We start from the raw sequence: 7,500 nt of genomic DNA on the forward strand, positions 1-7,500 counted from the left end.
AGACACGGTGGATACGAATTCACTGCCATTTTAACTCACTCAGTACGGCCAGTCCTCTCTTCTCCTCTGCACAGACCCCTCGGATGTCCAGTGGGTGTCTGAATGACCCAACCTTTAGCTTCCGTCGTCAGAATTGTGGTATTCTTTGTCAACATTCACCTCTTCAGTATAAGAGCCTTCCACTTGCAATATTTTGATGATGGTAATTGGGGTGAAACGCTGTTAACATCGTCTCTTTCCCCGTTCGTATGGAAAGAGTTAAAAGGCTGAGTGATCTTTAACTTTCAAGCAACTCAGAAAGGAAGCTGTTGTGGATATTAATTATGGGGCAGTTAACTGGACATGCCCAGTGACCACGATTCTGTGACTCTCTGTCTCAAAGTCCTGACCTCTTCTGCATCGATACTGACCTTTGCAGAATTGTGCTGTGTTGTGTTGTGTTGTGTTGTGTTGTGTTGTGTTGTGTTGTGTTGCGTGGACCTTCGCAGCATTGTGTTGTATTGTATTGTAGCATTGTGTTGTGTTTTGTTGTGTTTTGCTGTGCTGTATTGTATTGTATTGTATTGTATTGACCTTTGCAGCATTGCATTGTACTGTATTGTGTTGTATTGTATTGTATTGTATTGTATTGCATTTATCTTTGCAGCATTGCATTGTACTGTATTGTATTGTGTTGTTTTGTATTGTATTGTATTGTATTGCATTGTCCTTTCCAGCATTGTGTTGTACTGTGTTGTGTTGTGTTGTTTTGTATTGTATTGTATTGATCTTTGCAGCATTGCATTGTATTGCATTGTATTGTAGTGTATTGCATTGACCTTTGCAGCATTGCATTGTACTGTATTGTGTTGTGTTGTTTTGTATTGTATTGTATTGTATTGTATTGCATTGTCCTTTCCAGCATTGTGTTGTACTGTGTTGTTCCGTGTTGTGTTGTATTGTATTGTATTGATCTTTGCAGCATTGCATTGTATTGCATTGTATTGTATTGTATTGCATTGACCTTTGCAGCATTGCATTGTACTGTATTGTGTTGTGTTGTTTTGTATTGTATTGTATTGTATTGTATTAATCTATGCAGCATTGCATTGTATTGCATTGTATTGTATTGTATTGCATTGTCCTTTCCAGCATTGTGTTGTACTGTATTGTGTTGTGTTGCTTTGTATTGTATTGTATTGTATTGCATTGTATTGCATTGTCCTTTCCAGCATTGTGTTGTACTGTGTTGTGCTGTGTTGTGTTGTATTGTATTGTATTGTATTGTATTGACCTTTGCAGCATTGCATTGTATTGTATTGCATTGTATTGTATTGCATTGGCCTTTGCAGCATTGCATTGTACTGTATTGTGTTGTGTTGTTTTGTATTGTATTGTATTGTATTGCATTGTATTGCATTGTCCTTTCCAGCATTGTGTTGTACTGTGTTGTGCTGTGTTGTGTTGTATTGTATTGTATTGTATTGATCTTTGCAGCATTGCATTGTATTGCATTGTATTGTATTGTATTGTATTGCATTGACCTTTGCAGCATTGCATTGTACTGTATTGTGTTGTGTTGTTTTGTATTGTATTGTATTGTATTGTATTGCATTGTCATTTCCAGCATTGTGTTGTACTGTGTTGTGCTGTGTTGTGTTGTATTGTATTGTATTGATCTTTGCAGCATTGCATTGTATTGCATTGTATTGTATTGTATTGCATTGACCTTTGCAGCATTGCATTGTACTGTATTGTGTTGTGTTGTTTTGTATTGTATTGTATTGCATTGTATTGCATTGTCCTTTCCAGCATTGTGTTGTACTGTGTTGTGCTGTGTTGTGTTGTATTGTATTGTATTGATCTTTGCAGCATTGCATTGTATTGCATTGTATTGTATTGTATTGTATTGCATTGACCTTTGCAGCATTGCATTGTACTGTATTGTATTGTGTTGTTTTGTATTGTATTGTATTGCATTGTCCTTTCCAGCATTGTGTTGTACTGTGTTGTGTTGTGTTGTGTTGTATTGTATTGTATTGATCTTTGCAGCATTGCATTGTATTGCATTGACCTTTACAGCATTGCATTGTACTGTATTGTGTTGTGTTGTTTTGTATTGTATTGTATTGCATTGTATTGCATTGTCCTTTCCAGCATTGTGTTGTACTGTGTTGTGCTGTGTTGTGTTGTATTGTATTGTATTGATCTATGCAGCATTGCATTGTATTGCATTGCATTGTATTGTATTGCATTGACCTTTGCAGCATTGCATTGTACTGTATTGTGTTGTGTTGTTTTGTATTGTATTGTATTGTATTGTATTGTATTGTATTGTATTGCATTGTCCTTTTCAGCATTGTGTTGTACTGTGTTGTGCTGTGTTGTGTTGTATTGTATTGTATTGATCTTTGCAGCATTGCATTGTACTGTATTGTTTTGTGTTGCATTGACCTTTGCAGCATTGCATTGTACTGTATTGTATTGTGTTGTTTTGTATTGTATTGTATTGCATTGTCCTTTCCAGCATTGTGTTGTACTGTGTTGTGCTGTGTTGTGTTGTATTGTAATGTATTGATCTTTACAGCATTGCATTGTATTGCATTGTATTGTATTGTATTGTATTGTATTGCATTGACCTTTGCAGCATTGCATTGTACTGTATTGTATTGTGTTGTTTTGTATTGTATTGTATTGCATTGACCTTTGCAGCATTGCATTGTACTATATTGTGTTGTGTTGTTTTGTATTGTATTGTATTGCATTGTATTGCATTGTCCTTTCCAGCATTGTGTTGTACTGTGTTGTGCTGTGTTGTGTTGTATTGTATTGTATTGATCTTTGCAGCATTGCATTGTATTGCATTGTATTGTATTGCATTGTATTGCATTGACCTTTGCAGCATTGCATTGTACTGTATTGTGTTGTGTTGCTTTGTATTGTATTGTATTGCATTGTATTGCATTGTCCTTTCCAGCATTGTGTTGTACTGTGTTGTGCTGTGTTGTGTTGTATTGTATTGTATTGTATTGCATTGACCTTTGCAGCATTGCATTGTACTGCATTGTATTGTATTGTATTGCATTGACCTTTGCAGCATTGCATTGTACTGTATTGTGTTGTGTTGTTTTGCATTGTATTGTATTGAACTTTGCAGCATTGTGTTGTGTTGTGTTGTGCTGTGTTGTGTTGTGTTGTGTTGTGCTGTGTTGTGTTGTATTGTATAATATTGTATTGTATTGCATTGATCTTTGCAGCATTGTGTTGTGTTGTGTTGTGCTGTGTTGTGTTGTGTTGTGTTGTGCTGTGTTGTGTTGTATTGTATTGTATTGTTATGTTGTGCTGTGTTGTGTTGTGTTGTATTGTTATGTTGTGCTGTGTTGTGTTGTATTGTATTGTGTTGCATTGACCTTTGCAGAAATGTGTTGTACTGTGTTGTGCTGTGTTGTGTTGTGTTGTGCTGTGTTGTGTTGTGCTGTGTTGTGTTGTATTGTATTGTATTGTATTGTATTGTATTGTATTGCATTGACCTTTGCTGCATTGTGTTGTACTGTGTTGTGCAGTGCTGTGCTGTGTTGTTGTGCTGTATTGTATTGTTATGTTGTGCTGTGTTGTGTTGTGTTGTGTTGTGTTGTATTGTTATGTTGTGCTGTGTTGTGTTGTATTGTATTGTATTGTATTGCATTGACCTTTGCAGAAATGTGTTGTACTGTGTTGTGCTGTGTTGTGTTGTGTTGTGCTGTGTTGTGTTGTATTGTATTGTATTGTATTGCATTGATCTTTGCAGAAATGTGTTGTGTTGTGTTGTGTTGTATTGTATTGTTATGTTGTGCTGTGTTGTGTTGTGTTGTGTTGTGTTGTATTGTTATGTTGTGCTGTGTTGTGTTGTATTGTGTTGTATTGTATTGTATTGCATTGACCTTTGCAGAAATGTGTTGTACTGTGTTGTGCTGTGTTGTGTTGTGTTGTGTTGTGTTGTGTTGTATTGTATTGTATTGACCTTTGGAGCATTGTGTTGTGCTGTGCTGTGTTGTGTTGTGTTGTATTGTATTATATTGTATTGTATTGTATTGTATTGCATTGAACTTTGCTGCATTGTGTTGTATTGTGTTGTGCAGTGCTGTGTTGTGTTGTGTTGTTGTGTTGTATTGTATTGTATTGTTATGTTGTGTTGTGTTGTGTTGTATTGTTATGTTGTGCTGTGTTGTGTTGTGTTGTATTTTATTGCATTGACCTTTGCAGCAGTGTGTTGTGCTGTGTTGTGTTGTGTTGTTGTGTTGTGTTGTATTGTATTGTATTGTTATGTTGTGCTGTGTTGTGTTGTGTTGTTGTGTTGTGTTGTATTGTATTGTATTGTATTGTATTGTATTGTATTGTTGTGCTGTGTTGTGTTGTGTTGTGTTGTTGTGTTGTGTTGTGTTGTGTTGTGTTGTATTGTATTGTTATGTTGTGCTGTGTTGTGTTGTGTTGTGTTGTGTTGTGTTGTGTTGTATTGTTATGTTGTGCCGTGTTGTGTTGTATTGTGTTGTATTGTATTGTGTTGCATTGACCTTTGCAGAAATGTGTTGTACTGTGTTGTGCTGTGTTGTGTTGTGTTGTATTGTATTGTATTGTATTGTATTGTATTGCATTGACCTTTGCAGCATTGTGTTGTACTGTGTTGTGCAGTGCTGTGTTGTGTTGTGTTGTTGTGTTGTATTGTATTGTATTGTTATGTTGTGCTGTGTTGTGTTGTATTGTTATGTTGTGCCGTGTTGTGTTGTATTGTATCGTGTTGCATTGACGTTTGCAGAAATGTGTTGTACTGTGTTGTGCTGTGTTGTGTTGTGTTGTGTTGTATTGTATTGTATTGTATTGTATTGTATTGTATTGTATTGACCTTTGCAGCATTGTGCTGTGCTGTGCTGTATTGTATTGTATTGTATTGTATTTTATTGTATTGATCTTTGAGGCATTGTGTTGTGCTGTATTGTATTGCGTTGGTTTGCGTTGTGCTGTGTTGTGTTGTGTTGCGTTGCGTTGCGTTGCGTTGCATTGCGTTGCGTTTTGTGGTGTTGTGTCGTGTTGTGTTGCGTTTTGTCGTGTTGTGTTGAGTCGTGTTGTGTTGTGGTGTGTTGTGTTGTGTCGTGTTGCGTTGCATTGCGTTGCGTTACGCACATTGTATCTTTTTGCATTTCGTTTCAATGCTGTTGTATTGCATTGCGTTGCATTGCTTTTTTTTATTCATGAAGAACTTTTTGCGCGAAAATCGAGCTGTTCTACCAGGGGAGACCACGTTGTTTCCACAGTACAGCGCGACATCCACCCCACCCCACCCCACTCCCACCCTCCCCTTTTTTTTCCTGCTTGCGAGTGTATGTTTATTTGTCTTGACTTCCAAAGTAGATTCTTCTACATGACTATTTTTGTCAGGAACAGCCCATGAAGTGTTTGTTGTTGTTGCTGTTGTTGTTTTCCTGGTTTCTAGTCGCCCCCACCTCATTAATACTGTTATAAGGTAAAAAAAAAAATAAAAAGAGAAAGAAAGAAAGAAAGAAAGAGAGAAAGAAAGAAAGAGAGAAAGAAAGAAAAGAAGCAAACTTCTTCATCCTTCCGACCATTCATCCTGTCTTGCGTAATGTTGACCGACTTCCTTTATGATGAAGCTTAGGTCACGCACCACCCACACACGTGCAACCTCCGCAAAAAAAACAACAAAAAACAAAAAACATACAACCAAGCAAAACCCAATATCTCCGGAAGCAGTGACCGACCTTTTTCACTGGCGACATGTGACCTCCTTCAAAGACTAACATGGGCCGACCAGAGGAGACATTTCCTTGATGGTAATATATCGGATTACCAAGCTCTAAGCGCTTTACAAAGTCAGGGTCACTTGCGACAGCAGGCTGCCTACCTGGGTAGTAGGCCCCACTGACCAGCTGTCATTTAGGCGCTCGTCCAGACATAAAAGAGACCCTCCCCTCGGGGGTGAAGAACAGAAAGGAGGAGTCTGTGCTGTGGAGACTGCGTGCGGGGCACACTTTTTTTTTTTTTAACTCATTCTTACTTGTTGAAGGGGGAAGAGGCCCCTCGGTGCATTCCCTGTGATGAGCCTCTCACCGTGAAACACGTGCTCCTTGACTGTTGGGATCTGTATTACGTTAGACACAGACATTACACGGCGGTTTCTTTGAAGACCTTGTTTCGCGATGTCCCTCCGTGGGCGCTGATGGACTTCTTGAAAGAAGTGAACATTTTTAACCGGATTTGAAGGTTTAAACTATGGAAGTTTTTTTTTTTTTAAACTTTGGAGTGGAAAGTTTGAAGTGGTGACTCGTTTTAATTGTTGTTTTTTTTTTGTTTTTGTTTTTTTAATCCTTGTAGTAGTTATTAACGCGGCGATAGCCTTGAGATGGACTTAGTGGTCGGCGAGGCTCTAAGCACCATAATTTCATTTCATTTCATTTAGGCGCTCATCATTCGTTTCCTTTGTCAATCAATCAGGTTTCAGTCACGCACACATATACTCATACAGACATATAACATTTTCTGTGTACGACCGGTTTTGTTTTATTTACCCTCGCCATGTAGGCAGCCATACTCCGTTTTTTTTTTGGGGGGGGAGTGTGCATGATGGGTATGTTCTTGTTTCCATAACCCACCACCGAACGCTGATAATATGGATTTCAGCATCTTTAACGTGCGTATTTGATCTTCTGCGTGCGTATTACACACAAAGGGGGTTCAGGCACTAAGCAGGTCTGCACATAATTATGTTGACCTTCTCTCCACCAAAGTATGGACATCTCTGGCACAATAGCCGAGTGGTTTAAGCGTTGGACTTTCAATCTGAGGGTCCCGGATATAAATAACTGTAACGGCGCCTGGTGGGTAAAGGGTAGAGATTTTTCCGATCTCCCAGGTCAACATATGTGCAGACCTGCCAGTGCCTGAACCCCCTTCGTGTGTATACGCAAGCAGAAGATCAAATACGGACGTTAAAGATCCTGTATCCCATATCAGTGTTCGGTGGGTTATGGACACACGAAAATACCCAGCATACTTGAACCACTGAAAGTTAGCTCAAAACGCTTTACAGTAAACATGAAACACACACTCACACACACACACACACACGCTCGCGCGCGCGCACACACACACACACACACACACACACACACACACACACACACACACACACACACACACACACACACACACACACACACACACACACACACAAACACACACATGCACGCACGCACGCATGCACGCACGCACGCGAGTAGTCTGCATGCATTATAGTTGAAGAAATGTCATTGGAAAGTGATGGAAGGTCTGTGTACAGGCGTTTCCAAAAAGATGCGTGTTTCTAACAATAATATTTATAGACGCCTGCACCAGCAGTGTGTTTTCAAACACATGACAACATCGGCAACAGCAGTTGTTGTTTCTAATTGGTATTTCGTAATATTATGCAAAATGTCATCATGTAATACAAAACCAAAATCACACGCCACCTCACGTGTGCTTGGCGTT

The sequence above is a fragment of the Babylonia areolata genome, chromosome 31 (genome assembly GCF_041734735.1).
Source record: "Babylonia areolata isolate BAREFJ2019XMU chromosome 31, ASM4173473v1, whole genome shotgun sequence".
In the NCBI taxonomy this organism is placed as follows: domain Eukaryota; kingdom Metazoa; phylum Mollusca; class Gastropoda; order Neogastropoda; family Buccinidae; genus Babylonia; species Babylonia areolata.